This window comes from Dendrobates tinctorius, unplaced genomic scaffold (genome assembly GCF_039654945.1).
Source record: "Dendrobates tinctorius isolate UK_male_01 unplaced genomic scaffold, ASM3965494v1 ptg000124l, whole genome shotgun sequence".
Classification (NCBI taxonomy): Eukaryota; Metazoa; Chordata; class Amphibia; order Anura; family Dendrobatidae; genus Dendrobates; species Dendrobates tinctorius.
Window position 1 is genome coordinate 2,387,743 of NW_027361792.1, and position 15,789 is coordinate 2,403,531.

General features: G+C 46.8%; 1 protein-coding gene across 4 annotated transcripts in view; it reads left to right on the forward strand.

Moving 5' to 3' along the window:
• Positions 1-7,352: 7,352 nt before the first annotated feature.
• Positions 7,353-15,789, forward strand: part of PHF21A (PHD finger protein 21A) — a 117,003-nt gene continuing 108,566 nt past the window's right edge. For 2 of the 4 annotated variants that reach the window (XM_073541702.1, XM_073541704.1), the window contains exon 1: positions 7,355-7,803. The gene's annotated coding sequence lies outside the window, so the exon portion shown is untranslated. Of the gene's footprint in view, positions 7,804-15,789 lie in introns of all 4 variants that reach the window. The other 2 variants (XM_073541703.1, XM_073541705.1) reach the window with 2 other exon arrangements.

A 15,789-nucleotide genomic window follows, 5' to 3' on the forward strand; every position in this document is an offset into this window, starting at 1 on the left:
ATTTTTGTGGTAACAATTAGACCTGTTACTAAAAATTCAATGTTCTTTCCTGAAGTTTCAGTCCAATTTAATCCAAAGACTCTGAACAGGTTCTCATTTTAGCTGAGGTATTCTTGTGTCTTCTGTTTAGCTAGATCTTGTTGAGCACCATACCCAAAATTTTTTTGTTCCTCTCTCAACAGTTTCATCTTCTGTTTACTGTAGTTTGACCTCCACCTGCCTGACGTTTCTGCTCATGTTCTGGACCTCCTGGTTTTGACGCTGCTTTCCGACCATCTATTGCCAGCCAGCTCAACTGGACAGGCTACTACGCAAACTGCCCTCGTGATATACTGTGAATAGCCGATAAGTTAAGATTCTGAGAAAACTATAAAAAAAAGGGTGACCATTCTTCTTGGATTTGCCATAGAGGTCTCAGAAATGCCGATCTCAAGTTAGATGTTGACCTCAGTAGAGCTGGTTTCCTCACAGTAACCAAACACTGTTGTTTACCGAAGTCCAACAAACCATGGCCAGAAAAGGACTGTACAGAAAAGTCTAAGGTCCCAAGCATCGTTGGAGGATTAATAAGATGAGTATACTTTATTCTATTATTTACGAGCATTGTTTTAGTGGAGCATGGAAAATGTTTTAGGTGAGATCAATCACCTTAACCTATTCTTGACTTTTGTTGTACTTGTACATCAGACTTTGGATGCAATTGCTTGGAGTGGGCTACATAGAGGACTGTAGGCGCTGGAATGGGCTACGCCTCTGTGGGAGCGTGGTGACCCCGAGATTCGGTCCGCGGCTAATTTGCTGACTGCCATCAGGCAAGTTTTTCTCGGTCCTCGGGTCATGCATGATACGTCCCTGCAGCTACTCGCCCTTACTCAGGGGTCACTGTCGGTTAGCCAGTATGCTGTCCGTTTTCGGACACTGGTGTCCAAGTTGGAATGGTCCGACAAGGCCCTAATCCCCGTTTTTTGGTGAGGTCTAGCGGAGCATGTGAAGGATGCTCTCTCTACTAGAGAGATCCCCACCAGCTTAGAGGAGCTAATCTCCGTCTCCTCACGGATTGACCTCCGTTTTTCGGAGCGCGGCATGGAGCGGGCGCACTCCAAGCGCAAGTCCGTTTCAGCTCCCAAATTTTTTGAACCTCTTGAGCTGGCGGAGCCAGAGGTTCTACCTCCTGAGCCCATGGAGATATCTCGTACCAACCTTAATTCAGACTCCGACCAGGAATCCATCTGCGGTTGTCATCATGTCTGTGCGGTTTCTCCGGAAGTCGGCTCCCCGCAAAGGTTGGAGTCTGAACCGGTTATCGAGACCTTTGTTCCTCCTCATCTTAGGGCTCAGGTGCTCGCCTGGGCGCATGCGCCTAACACGCACCACCATCGGGGCTATATGCAGGTCTCAAAACTGTTGGCTGGTGCGTATTGGTGGCCCCATAGAGCTTGGGACATAAAAAGATTTATTCAGGCTTGCACCTTGTGTGCTCAGCCTAACCCTCCTAGACAGAGGGTGGCGACATCTGCCAACACGCGGCAGCGTGCCTCTGTCACTCCCGCTGCTATCTCCCAAGTGTCCCTCTTGAAACCTGGTGACCTCGGTTCCTCTGATGCCTTCCAGGTGTCTCGGGTTACTGTAACTCCTACCAGGGCTCGGGGAGGAGGGGGCATTAGGAGGGGGGGTAATGTTAGGAATCTGTGTCCTGCCATACTAATGCAGAGATCCAGATCCTCACATTCATCTCCAGAGGCTAAGTCCTTTCTGCCAGCTTGTGAGCATGCTCCTGGAATGAGCTCCCTTTGGAGTTCAGGTGCTCAGGTCCTGCTCCTGATTCCATTGGTTCAGCTCAGGTCTCTGGAGATTTCCGGAACGTCCCGGTCACTATAAAAAGTGCGCATGGCCGTTATGCCATGCGCTAGTATTTTCTAATACTTGCTGCTGTATGTTTGTTGATGGATGCTTGGTCTGGTGTATGACTCATTATGAAACCCCTTCCCTCGGTTATTACAAGTGTGTGAGTGATTGGGTCAGCCAGTAGCAACGCTAGCGCCAGCGCGCTCAAGCTTCAGCCATCTCAGCAGCAAAGCGTCCTGCATCGCGCTTGCGTTATTGCGGTTGCAGACTTCTGTGGCGTTCGCAGTTGCGACGCCGTGCACACGCTCATTCACGGTAAGTCCGTTTGGTTGTAGTGCCACTTTAACTACTCCTGTGCTCGGCTACCGTACGTGTGCCGCTGTGTCCCTGTGCGTTTAACAGGCTCAGCGTTACCTTTTCTTTATTATTTTTCTGTGCAGCTCTGTGTCCCATAACAGAGACTGCCTCTTTTGCACTTGGGTGATTTAGAACCCTGTGCACACTACCGCTGTAGTGCACTGCCTCCCTTAGCAGCGGTTTTGCCACCTGCCGCACGGTGGACCCCGAGTGGCGAAGGCACTTTAATTATTTATTTTTTTTAGTGCCTTCCGCCACTCATAACAAGGACAGGTGCCAGCTTTGTTCATGAGCCCATGGTTCTCCCTCTCCCTTGACTGCGGGCAGCTGACGAGTTGCCAAAGCTGCTGGGGGCCTACTGAAGGCCAAACAAATCTGTGACTGTGAGATCAGCACTTTTCCTGTTATATCGGATTTTTATAGAACAAGCTATCAACCAATGGCAGATTCAAGCCGCCAGCAAGGGGACTAAAGAATAAAGGTAAAAAATTAAAAAAGTTTTTTAAAAATTAAAATAGTTTAAAACATTGAATTATTCACCTTATCAGAGTTGAAAAAAAAAATCAAAACTTGTTAACGCCGAGGCCATAAAAGTCTCATTTATGAGAACATAATGTTTAATAGCAGCAAAAAGAGAAAATAGAAAAGACAGAATTGCTATTTTTCAGTAGCTGTAGCTGCCCTCAAAAAATGCCAAAAAAGTGATCAAAACATTGTATGTACCCCCAAATAGTATGAATACAAATTACAGCTTGCCACACAAAAATCCAGCCCTCAGACTGCGCCATAGATGGAAAAATTAAAATGTTGTCCTGGAGTATAGCTACACAAACAAATATATATAAATATATTTTTTTACCAACTTCACTTTTTTGGCCACTAAGATAAGTATCAGCGTACTTGTACTGACCTAGAGACTCTCGATACGGAGTCATTTTTTAATGCACACTGAACGTCGTAAAAACTAAATAAAAAAAAGTTATTTTTTACCATTTCACTCCATTTGGAATTTTCTTGTAAAATTAAGGGTGTCAGTCACAACTACAATCCGTCCAACAAAAAATATTCTGATGGATGGCCAGAGAAAATATAAGAAGTTATGGCTGATGGAGCAGCCAAAGAACAAGCCAAAATGGAAAATTATCCGGGGTGGAAAGGAACAACTTGTGTGTATATACACTCACTGGCCACTTTATTAGGTACACCTGTCCAACTGTGTGTTAAGACTTAATTTCTAATCAGCCAATCACATGGCGGCAACTCAGTGCATTTAGGCATGTAGACATGGTCAAGACAATCTCCTGCAGTTCAAACCGAGCATCAGTATGGGGAAGAAAGGTGATTTGAGTGCCTTTGAACGTGGCATGATTGTTGGTGCCAGAAGGGCTGGTCTGACTATTTCAGAAACTGCTGATCTACTGGGATTTTCACGCACAACCATCTCTAGTTTTTACAGAGAATGGTCCGAAAAAGAAAAAAAATCCAGTGAGCGGCAGTTCTGTGGCCGGAAATGCCATGTTGATGCCAGAGGTCAGAGGAGAATGGGCAGACTGGTTCGAGCTGATAGAAAGGCAACAGTGACTCAAATTGCCACCCGTTACAACCAAGGTAGGCAGAAGAGCATCTCTGAACGCACAGTGCGTCGAACTTTGAGGCAGATGGGCTACAGCAGCAGAAGACCACACTGGGTACCACTCCTCTCAGCTAAGAACAGGAAACTGAGGCTACAATTTGCACAAGCTCATCGAAATTGGACAGTAGAAGATTGGAAAAACGTTGCCTGGTCTGATGAGTCTCGATTTCTGCTGCGACATTCGGATGGTAGGGTCAGAATTTGGCGTAAACAACATGAAAGCATGGATCCATCCTGCCTTGTATCAATGGTTCAGGCTGGTGGTGGTGGTGTCATGGTGTGGGGAATTTTTTCTGGGCACTCTTTGGGCCCCTTGGTACCAATTGAGCATCGTTGCAACGCCACAGCCTACCTGAGTATTGTTGCTGACCATGTCCATCCCTTTTTGACCACAATGTACCCAACATCTGATGGCTACTTTCAGCAGGATAATGCGCCATGTCATAAAGCTCGAATCATCTCAGATTGGTTTCTTGAACATGACAATGAGTTTACTGTACTCAAATGGCCTCCTCAGTCACCAGATCTCAATCCAATAGAGCATCTTTGGGATGTGGTGGAACGGGAGATTCGCATCAGGGATGTGCAGCCGACAAATCTGCGCCAACTGTGTGATGCCATCATGTCAATATGGTCCAAAATCTCTGAGGAATGCTTCCAGCACCTTGTTGAATCTCTGCCACGAAGAATTGAGGCAGTTCTGAAGGCAAAAGGGGGTCCAACCCGTTACTAGCATGGTGTACCTAATAAAGTGGCCAGTGAGTGTATATATATATTTGCCTGTATACGCTGATGGTTATCTTTGTTTTATTTATATATTTTGATCCGATAAATGTGCACAGTCTATGTCAAATCCTGGAGATGAGCGCACTCAACATGGATTTTCATTCAGATATTGTCTTTTTCTATATTCATGGTGTATTATTTGTCTCCTTGGGATTCTAGCTGTGTTTTTTATATTTCCTCCATCTCTTTCTCCTCTTGCGTCTGCCTTACTCTCATTCCCTCTCTTCCTCCTCTGCTTTCCCACTCTCTTCTTTATCCTCTTTTCCATTGACTCCTCTCCTTATCAATTTTCTTCCTTCTCTCCATCTTCTTATCCTCTCCATTAAGCACTCCATCTTCTTCATCTCTCCCCATCTTCCTTGTCTCGAGTTCCTCTTGTCCATCTTCCTTCTCTCTCCATCTTTTCACTTTCTTCCCCTCCCTCCATTCTCCTCTAAATCTTCCTTCTCTCCATTCCATTTTCTTCCCCCTCAAACTTCCTTCTGTCTCTCCTTGCTCCTGTCTATCTTCTTTCCTTCTCGTTTCTTCCACCCCATCATCGTCCATCTCTCGAGCTTCCTCCATCTTTGCCCTATCTTCATTCTTTCTCCTCCCTTTTAAATCTTCCTTCTCTCTCTTCTCCATTGTGTCCCCTCTCCAACTTCCATCTTGTTCCCCTATTCCTCTTCACTCTCTATTCCTATACTCCATCTTGATCCCCATCTTCCCTCTCTCTTCCTCTTCTCCATCTTGTTCCTCTCTTCCTTTCCCCTCTCTTCCTCCTCTCCATCTTGTTCTCCTCTTCCTCCTCTCCATTCTTTCTCCACATTGTTCTCTTCATCTCCCTTCTTTCTCCATCTTGTTCCCCTCTTCCTCCTCTTCATCTCTTTTCTTTCTCCATCTTGTTCCCCTCTTCCTTCTCTCCATCTCCCTTTTCTCCATCTTGTCGCCCCCTCTCTCTTCTTGATCCTCTCCATCTCCCTTCTTTCTCCATCTTGTTCCCCTCTCGCTCTCTCCATCTACCTTCTCCGTTCTTTCTCCATCTAGTTCCCCTGGCTCTTCCTCCTCTTCATCTTGTTCCCCTCTCGCTCTTCCTCTACATCTTGTTCCCCTCACTCTTCCTCCTCTCCATCTTGTTCCCCTCTTGCTCTGCCCTTCTCCATCTTGCTCTTCCCCTCTATCCATCTTCCCTCTCCCTTCTTGTTCCCCTCTCGCTCTTTGCTTCTCCATCTTGTTCTTTTCCTCTCACCCCTGATCTTGTTCCCTTCTTCATCTTCCCTCTCCCTCTTGTCCAACCTTTTTCCTCCTTTCCATCTTCCTTCTTTCTCCATCTTGTTTCCCTCTCTCCATCTTCCCTCTTCTCCATCTTGTTCCCCTCTCGTTCTCTTCATCTTCCCCCACTCTTCTTCCTCCTTTCCATCTCCCCTCTCCCTCATCTTGTTGCCCTCTTGTTCTTCCCTTCTCCATCTTGTCCTCCTCTCTCTCCATCTTCCCTCTTCTCCATGTTGTTCCCCTCTCCATCGTGTCCCCCCTCTCCATTCTTTCTCCTTCTCGCTCTTCCCTTCTCCATCTTGTTCTTCCCCTCTCGTTCTCTCCATCTTCCCCTTCTCTCTCCCTCATCTTGTTCCCCTCGCTCTTCCCTTCTCCATCTTGTTCCCCTCTTTAAAGTCTCCCTTCTTTCTCCATCTTGTTCCCATCTTGCTCTTCCCCTCTCAATCTTCCCTCTTCTCCATCTTGTTCTTCCCCTCGTTCTCTCCCTTCTTTCTCCATCTTGTTCCCCTCTCCATCTTGTTGTTCCCCTCTCTCCGTCTTCCCTGTTGTCCCCCTCTCTCTCCATCTTCTCTCTTCTCCATCTTGTTCCCCTCTCCATCTTGTTGTTCCTCTCTCCATCTTCCCTCTTGTCCCCCTCTCTCTCCATCTTCTCTCTTCTCCATCTTGCTCTTCCCCTCTCCATCTTGTTCCCCTCTCTCCATCTTCCCCTTCTCTCTCCATCTTGTTCCCATCTTGCTCTTCCCCTCAATCTTCCCTCTTCTCCATCTTGTTGTTCCCCTCTCGTTCTCTTCCTTCTTTCTCCATCTTGTTCCCCTCTCTCTCCACCTTCCCTTCTCCATCTTGTTCCCCTCTCCATCTTGTTGTTCCCCTCTCTCAATCTTCCCTCTTGTCCTCCTCTCTCCATCTTCTCTCTTCTCCATCTTGCTCTTCCCCTCTCCATCTTGTTCCCCTCTCTCCATCTTCCCCCTCTCTCTCCATCTTCCCTTCTCCATCTTGTTCCCCTCTCCATCTTGTTGTTCCCCTCTCTCCATCTTCCCTCTTTTCCCCCTCTCCATCTTGTTCTTCCCCTCGCTCTCTCTCCATCTTCTCTCTCTTCTTCCTCCTCTCACTTCTCTTGACTTTACTTTTTCCCTCACTTTACATCCGGGTTTTTCTCCCTAGGCAATGGGAGCCGCATCACACCCCGTTCCTTAGGCAAAGTGAAATAAATTCGCCGCACCGACAAACGTCAAATAGTCCGCTGTTTCTTTCGCTCCTCTTTCCTTTCCCTTCACTCTGACGTTAGCCGTTTCCTCACCGATCAGGGGGTTTTCCCACCCGGGGAACATTCCGGTTAACTTATTGACCCTATTTGAGGAGCGGGAAGGCGATCTCCCTCCAATCACACCCCCCCTCTCTCTCCTCTCTCCCTCCGCTTCGCCGGCCGCTTTTTTTTTCCCCCCTTGTCTACGTCACAGCGCGCGCCCCCGCCACCCCTCCCTGCCTCGCTGATAGGACCCCGCGGGCACGCGCTTGGTAGTGGCGAGGAGAGTGCGGCGGAGGGATCCGGCTCCGGTGCACTGCGGCTCGGGGAGGGAGAGAGTTCTTCTTCTTCTTCTTTGGCCATCACTTTCTCTTTATTTATTTATTTGCCCTGTCGGGGGCAGCGCTCTCTCCCCGGCTTTGTTCCGGCCCGCTTCTTCTTCCGGCTTTCACTCTTCCCGTCACTGACTTCCCCCCGTCTCCCGTCACTGGGGGGTCGTGTTTGCCCCCAGCCTGTGGTGGGCCGGGGGGCGCTGTGAGGAAAGATGTGGCGGTGACAGCCCGGGCTTCTCTCCCATGAAAGAAGAGGAGAAGAAAGAACCGACAAGAGGAGGAGGAGGCGGCGGCTGTGGCGAGGGGAGCGTCCCCGGCGGCCCCCACCCCGGAGCAGCGGGGTCCTCCTGCAGCAGGTGTGGGCCGGTGAGGGGGAGCGGGCCGCGGCGGCGGCGGCTGGGGGATGGGGGCTCTGAGGGGAAACTTGGCGGCGCAGGCCGGCGGCCACAACTTGTGGGACTGCTGACACTTCCCGAGTGGGAGCCGCAGATTCACGGCAACTTCCGCGGCGGTGACCTCCTCCCGCATTGTCCTGCGGCCTCCACACAACTTTTACATCCACAGGGATCATTGGCTGACTCCTATTTCCAGCATCCTCCATATTCCGTCCGGACGGCGGCTTTCCCGTCTTTTTTTTTCACTTTAATGTTTTATTTTGTGGGACGAGTCGCCATCCTCAGCGCCACCGTCCACAGCGACACCATTCTCAGCGCCACCGTCCACAGCGACACCGTTCTCAGCGCCGCCGTCCACAGCGACACCGTTCTCAGCGCCGCCGTCCACAGCGACACCGTTCTCAGCGCCGCCGTCCACAGCGCCACCGTTCTCAGCGCCGCCGTCCACAGCGCCACCGTTCTCAGCGCCGCCGTCCACAGCGCCACCGTTCTCAGCGCCGCCGTCCACAGCGCCACCGTTCTCAGCGCCGCCGTCCACAGCGACACCGTTCTCAGCGCCGCCGTCCACAGCGACACCGTTCTCAGCGCCGCCGTCCACAGCGCCACCGTTCTCAGCGCCGCCGTCCACAGCGCCACCGTTCTCAGCGCCGCCGTCCACAGCGCCACCGTTCTCAGCGCCACCGTTCTCAGCGCCGCCGTCCACAGCGCCACCGTTCTCAGCGCCGCCGTCCACAGCGCCACCGTTCTCAGCGCCACCGTCCACAGCGACACCGTTCTCAGCGCCACCGTCCTCAGCGCCACCGTCCACAGCGACACCGTTCTCAGCGACACCGTTCTCAGCGACACCGTCCACAGCGCCACCGTCCTCAGCGCCACCGTCCACAGCGACACCGTCCACAGCGACACCGTTCTCAGCGCCACCGTCCACAGCGACACCGTTCTCAGCGCCGCCGTCCACAGCGACACCGTCCTCAGCGCCGCAATCCTCAGCGACACCGTCCACAGCGCCGCCGTCCTCAGTGCCGCAATCCACAGCGCCGCCGTCCTCAGTGCCGCAATCCACAGCGCCGCCGTCCTCAGTGCCGCAATCCACAGCGCCGCCGTCCTCAGTGCCGCAATCCACAGCGACACCGTCCTCAGTGCCGCAATCCACAGCGCCGCCGTCCACAGCGACACCGTCCTCAGCGCCGCAATCCACAGCGACACCGTCCTCAGTGCCGCAATCCACAGCGCCGCCGTCCACAGCGACACCGTCCTCAGTACCGCAATCCACAGCGCCGCCGTCCACAGCGACACCGTTCTCAGCGACGCCGTTAGCTTTAATGGACGGAAAACCCACCATGCCGCCATTGTGCCGTAAAGATGGCCGAGCAGCGGGATTCTCCACGGCCACGATAACGGGTGGTCATTCATTTATTTTTTAATTTTTTTGTCACTTTTTTTTTTTAGTTTTTAGTGCTATTTTCTAAGCCCATTAACTTTTTTTTTTTTTTTAAAGTTTTCCATCGTCGGTGCCGTGCGGGTGTTTGTATTATTGCTCGGCGAGCTGTAGGCTTCATTCACACTATGCTGGGGGAAATACGAGGCTCGGATCGCTTTTTGTAGCATGTTTTGTCGGTGGGAAAAGTGGAGCGATCAAAAAGCAACATTACTGGCGGTTTGCATGTGTTTTTTCTTTTTTAATCAAAATGTGAAAACGCATAAAATAAGCAACTGATTGAGTTCCATGGCATTCCGCAATGCTGTGCTAATGCTGCATATGTTTCCGCAGCGGAATCACATCACAGAAAAATACGCAGCATGCTCATTTTTTTGCGGAATCGTGGGAATTCCGCACACACAGGAATGCATTGTTCTGCTTACTTTAAGCATGTGGCTGTGCCGACTAGGCGCAAAGTAAGCGGAAAATGTGTGGGTGGTACCCATGGTCTGGAGGAGAGGAGCTTCTCCTCCAGGCTCTGGGTACCATATCCCTGTGAAAAATAGAATTAAAATAAAAAATCGTCATATTCTCACCTTCCAGAGTCCCGCGCAGCGTCCCCAGGCCTCTGCAATGCTCCCGCCGACTCCCGTTCCCAGCGATGCCTTGCTATGCGATGCTATGACCAACCTGTCAATCAGTTTTCCAAGCAATGCTACAGATCGCTTGGAAAACGCTAGTTTTTTGCGGGAATTATGCATGCGGCTTTCTTGCGGATTTCACGTGGCAGGGAGTTGCGGAATTGCCGCAGATATTTCCGCGGAAATTCCGCACATGTGCACATAGCCTTACACCTGCGGATTCCTATAATGGAGCGGGTGTAAAAACGCTGCGGAATCCGCACAAAGAATTGACATGCTGCGGAAAATAAAAATGCGTTTCCGCGCGGACTTTTCCACAGCATGTGTACAGCAGTTTTTTTCCCCATATAATAACATTGTACTGTAAATCGCTAGCCAATCCACAACGTGTGCACATACCCTTAATAGACGCCTCAATAACAAATGTGTTTTTATTTATTTTTTACCTGGGGGAAAAAGAAGGGCAATATAAACTTTTATTATCTAAATATTTTTTTTAATAATTTTTTTTAAATTGTTATAATTATATTTTGTTTTTCCCAAATCTTAAACATATCTAATATATAAAGCTCAAGTGTGTGTATGTGTATGTCCGGGATTTGCATCCGCACCGTCGCAGCTACAGCCACAAAATTTGGCACAGTCACACGTCTGGACCCTGAGAGTGTCCTAGGCTATGTTGTGAGGCGAAATTTTAACCCCGCGCGTTCCAATTCATTAAACTATTTTTCCCATATCTACATAATGGGGAAAAAGTGTGTCAAGCCCCGCCCCTCATTATGATGTCATAATGGTTGCCATGGCGACGCTGATGTCACATAGGTTGCAAGCCCCGCCACTCACTGATGTCGTAATGGTTGACTATGGGATGGAGGATGTGTGATGGGTATATGGGCACTGGACTATGGGATGGAGGATATGTATGATGGGTATATGGGCACGGGACTATGGGATGGAGGATATGTATGATGGGTATATGGGCACTGGACTATGGGATGGAGGATATGTATGATGGGTATATGGGCACGGGACTATGGGGTGGCGGATATGTATGATGGGTATATGGGCACGGGCCTATGGGATGGCGGATATGTATGATGGGTATATGGGCACGGGACTATGGGATGGAGGATATGTATGACGGGTATATGGTCACGGGACTATGGGATGGAGGATATGTATGACGGGTATATGGGCACGGGACTATGGGATGGAGGATAATTATAATTTGCTATAACTAACCACAGTTAGTTACTATGCCCGGGCAGCGCCGGGCTCTTCAGCTACTGTGTGTGTGTATGGAGATATATATATATATATATATATATATATATATATATATATATATATATATATATATATATATATATATATATAATATATATATATTAATCCTTTTTATTCGTCCACTTAGGTGAGATATAATCACTTGTACTATATACAGCAATACTTACGGGCTTCATAGGCGCACAAAGATGGCGGCAAGCAGGAGCCTTCAGTAGGCCGCCTGTCGCTAAGGCGTTACATCATCAGCCCCGCTATCCATGTGGTTGCCCTTGGAAACAGATTGGTTTTGTCATGTGACCCAGTGGTTTAGTTGTATCTGTGGAATGGTTTTGGCCCTTTATGACAGGTGGTCGCCCTGTGCCGTCTTTTTAAGAGTCGTCAAGCTCCTCTCACTTTCCCACCAGGAGATGCTGATATCGCAGCCTATTTTAATTAATAGGAGCAATGGACATCACGTTTGCAGGACCTTGGGGTGGAAGCAATTGCTGACCCCCTTTTAAAAGGATTGTCTGTGGTCTGAAAAAAAGTTAAGGAGTAGGAAATACATTAAATTAATAAAATGACCACTAGCACTTATGATCTGCTGGTCCCCGCCGGTCTTTGTTTACTTCCCTGCAGTCATGACACGTGAGCAGTGCAGCCACTCTCAGGAAATAAAAGGGATGTCTGTGAGCATGATATCTGCTATTACTTAGACCACGGGCTCATATGTAAAAGACCATATGGTAGTGGATAGACAACCGCTTCAAATGTCATGTTCTGTACGGAAGTCAGAATTGTGATTGGGTGCAGCGGTCAGGTATATTTACAGAACATGATCACTCCCAACAAAGTAAACAGGAGCAGTGCGGGTGTTACCTGGTGAGAAGTGATTGGTGATTTTATTATTTTAATGCGGTTCCTACACTTTGCTCATTGTGCTTGAGTCCTGGGCAATCACATTCTATGAAAAATAAATACCACCATCTTCCTGCAGCAGCGACCCGAGGACCCTGCTCCATCTCAGCCAGTAAGCTACTTTTGGATTACAAGACGCATCCCATTTTCTCCCCAAATTTTGGGGAAAAAAGTGATTTTTATAATCCAAAAACATGGTATATATAACAAAAAATACTGAATCTCAGGGCAGATCCTTTAAGTGGAAGTTCCCTCTTAGGCCAGGTTCACGTGATCATATAAAAAATCTTTCAGAGTTTCACCTGAACGATTTTTTTTTCTCATTTGACATCCGTGTACAATCCGCTTTTTTTTTTTTTCACTCAGCTATTAATTGTTTACACGACCAGTTAGTTTCCTATATTACAGAATTGCAATATATGCCTTAGGCTATGTGCCCACGATCAGGATATAGCAGCGTATATTCACTGCATCCAAAACGCTGCGTTCTAGTCAGTGAATGTCATTTTTTTTTTACAGTTGCATTTTGGCTGTGAAAAACAAAAAGTTGAAGGCTAGTTGCAATATATATAATCTCTTTCTGTGATGACAAAATCATACAATGTGTGACCTCGGCAAAAAACCTAGCATGTTTTGAATTTTGACTGGTCATGGGTCTCATGAGCATAACTTAAGCATTTTCATATGGTCCTATGAGAGTGATGAGTTTGGGTCTGGAGACCTGCAAGATGTCCTGAAATTACGGCCTGTGCTTGGATCATGAAACTCTGACATATGTTCAAGACTTACAGTCGCACTCTCCATTTTGATATAGTAAACTTCATGATGTGCGACCAATAATGCTGCGTAACCCGAGCCTAAATAAAGTTCATCCTGCAGTTGTCTAATGTATGTGGAAAGTTTATGCTTGTTAAATAACTGCAGTAATTTTCTAAAGAAACGTCCACTCACCAGAGTCACTTGAGGAAAGCTTTTTGTCGCTTTAGAATAGGTAGTGTAAACCTGATTCTATAACTAAAGGAAAGCGTTGGCCGCGATGGCCTTGAAAAAATCAAACTGGGAAGTACATGGAGTCCCAACGCCTCCCATAGTTTGTCATGTGCCGCACAGCGCGGAGTAACAGTCCATTGTTTTTCTAGTGCTAAGAACCCAAAACATCTGCATCAAAGTGCATGGCAAAGCTGTGTTTCTGTTGCTGTGTGTATTACCATATATTGTTTCTCATGATACGGTTGAGTTTTGTCTTTTTTTAAACGTTGAAATGGCGCATAACATTAATTGCACACTTGTTAACCACTAATTAACCCCTTCACTACCAAGGGTGGTTTGCACGTTAACTACCGGGCCAATTTTTACAATTCTGACCACTGTCCCTTTATGAGGTCATAACTCTGAAATGCTTCCGTGGATCCCGGTGATTCTGACATTGTTTTCTCGTGACATATTGTACTTCATGTTAGTGGTAAAATTTCATTCATATAACTTGCGTTTATTTATGAGAAAAACGGAAATTTGGCGAAAATTTTGAAAATTCCGCAATTTTCCAACTTTGAATTTTTATGCCCTTAAATCACAGAGATATGGCACACAAAAAAGTTAATAAGTAACATTTGCCACATGTTTACTTTACATCAGCACAATTTTGGAACCAAAATTTTTATTTGTTAGCAAGATATAAGGGTTAAAAGTTGACCAGCGATCTCTCATTTTTGCAACACCATTTTATTTTTACGGACCACATCACATTTGAAGCCACTTTGAGGGGTCTATATGATAGAAAATACCCAAAAGTGACACCATTCTAAAAACTGCACCCCTTAAGGTGCTTAAAACCACATTCAAGGAGTTTATTAACCCTTCAGGTGCATCACAGGAATTTTTTGAATATTTAAAAAAAATTAACATTTAACTTTTTTTCACAAAAAAAATTACTTCAGGTTCAATTTTTTTTATTTTACCAAGTGTAACAGGAGAAATTGGACTGCAAAAATTATTGTGCAATTTGTCCTGAGCACGCTGATACCTGATATGTGGGGGGGAACCACTGTTTCGGCGCATGGCAGAGCTCAGAAGGGAAGGAGCGCCGTTTGACTTCTTCAATGCAAAATTGGCTGGAATTCTGATCGGACGCCATGTCGCGTTTGGAGAGCCCCTGATGTACCTAAACAGTGGAAACCCCCCACAAGTGACCCCATTTTTGAAACTAGACCCCCTAAGGAACTTATCTAGATATGTGGTGAGAACTTTGAACCCACAAGGGCTTCACAGAAGTTTATAATGCACAGCGGTACAATTAAAAAATCATATTTTTTCCACAAAATGATCTTTTCACCCCCAATTTTTATTTTCCCAAGGGTAACAGGACCCTAAAAGTTATTGTGCAATTTGTCCTGAGTACACTGATACCCCATATGTGGGTGTAAATGACTATTTGGGCACATGGCAGAGCTCGGAAGGCAAGCAGCGCCATTTGACTTTTTTGGCTGGAATTGAGATCAGACACCATGTCGCGTTTGGAAAGCCCCTGATGTACCAAAACAGTGGAAACCCCCCACAAATGACCCCATTTTGGAAACTAGACCCCCCAAGGAACTTATCTAGATGTGTGGTGAGAACTTTGAACCCCCAAGTGCTTCACAGAAGTTTATAACGCCCAGGTGTGAAAATAACAAAAACATTTTTTTCCACAAAAATGATATTTTTGCCCCCCAATTTTTATTTTCCTAAGGGCAACAGGAGAAATAGGACCCCAAAAGTTGTTTTGCAAATTGTCCTGATTAGGCTGATACCCCATATGAGGGGGTAAAACACTGTTTGGGTGCATGGCAGGGCTTGGAAGGGAAGGAGCACCATTTGACTTTTTCAACGCAGAATTGGCTGGAATTGAGATCAGATGCCATGTTGCGTTTGGAGAGCACCTGATGTGCGCAAATAGTGGAAACCCCCAATTCTAACCCTAGCCCTAACCCTAATGGGAAAATGGAAATAAATACATTTTTTTAAGTTTATTATTTTTCCCTAACTAAGGGGGTGATAACGGGGGGTTTGATTTACTATTTATGGCGGTTTTTATGTTTGACAGCTGTCGCACGCTAAAAGACGCTTTTTATTGTAAAAATAGTTTTTGCATCACCACATATTGAGAGCTATAATTTTTCCATATTTTGACCCACCGAGTCATGTTAGGTCTTATTTTTTGCGGGACGAGTTGACGCTTTTATTGGTATCATGTTCGGGCATGTGATATTTTTTGATCGCTTTTTATTTCGTTTTTTTGGGACGCAGAATTTACAAAAACCAGCGTTTCATGAATTTCTTTTGGGTGGTGCGTTTACGCCGTTCCGGGTGCGGTAAAATTTATAAGGCGGTTTTATTCTTCGGGTCAGTACGGTTACAGCGATACCTCATTTAGGTCGTTTTTTTATGTTTTGGCGCTTTTATACAATGAAAACAATTTTATATAAAAAATAATTATTTTTGCATCACTTTATTCTGCGAGCTATAACTTTTTTATTTTTTCGCTGATGATGCTGTGTGGTGGCTCATTTTTTGCGGGACAAGATGACGTTTTCAGCGGTACCATGGATATTTATATGCGTCTTTTTGATCGCGCGTTATTGCACTTTGTTCGGCGGTATGATAATAAATCATTATTTTTTTGCTTCGTTTTTTATTTTTATTTTTTAAGGGGTTCGCTTAAGG